This window comes from Pteropus alecto, unplaced genomic scaffold (genome assembly GCF_000325575.1).
Source record: "Pteropus alecto unplaced genomic scaffold, ASM32557v1 scaffold176, whole genome shotgun sequence".
Classification (NCBI taxonomy): Eukaryota; Metazoa; Chordata; class Mammalia; order Chiroptera; family Pteropodidae; genus Pteropus; species Pteropus alecto.
This window is the reverse complement of record NW_006438644.1, coordinates 1,970,163-1,970,794: the sequence shown is the minus strand read 5'-3', so window position 1 is coordinate 1,970,794 and position 632 is coordinate 1,970,163. Positions and strand designations below refer to the sequence as shown.

The 632-nt window shown below is 44.5% G+C and overlaps 1 pseudogene; it reads right to left on the bottom strand.

Moving 5' to 3' along the window:
* Positions 1-322: 322 nt before the first annotated feature.
* LOC112482875 lies at positions 323-441 on the bottom strand (annotated as a pseudogene).
* Between the last annotated feature and the right edge of the window lie 191 nt (positions 442-632).

Below are 632 nucleotides of genomic sequence, written 5' to 3'. Positions count from 1 at the left end.
GTGAGGCCACACGCTAGCTCTGGTCTCAGGGCAACAACAATCTCATCCCCTGTCACAGTGACAAAGTAGCTACTGTCTTAGAAGTGTAGCTCCAAGGTGGTGGGGTTTCCATCAGGTCCCTGGGAGACCGAGTGAAGCAAAGCCTCCCACCAACGGGGTATGGTATGTCTCAACCTGGGTATGGTATGTCTCCCAGGTGAGAAGTAATTCATTACTGTATTAAACCCGGGCTTTCGGGATTTCATTTGTTTCTTCAGCTTAACTATTCTTTGTTTCCTTCTGTCTCTCTGTTTTTTAAAGAATTTTAATTTATTATTATTTATGCCTCCAGCACCCCGTCTTCCTAGGTGGTCTCCCATCCAAGTATTAACCAGGCCCGACCCTGCTTAGCTTCTGAGATCAGATGGGATCCGGCTTGTTCAGGGTGGCCTGGCCTAGAGCATGGACCGTGGCTCCACTGGGGCGCGAACCCAGGACCTTCTGCGTGTAAAGCAGAAGTGCTAACTGCTACACTATGGAACCACAACCTCTTTAAATTTTATAATGCAGAGTTTTCTCTTTGGTACAATTGGAATATATTAGTATTTACAGCATATGGTTATAATAAAATTTTTATTATTTATTCCTAATAA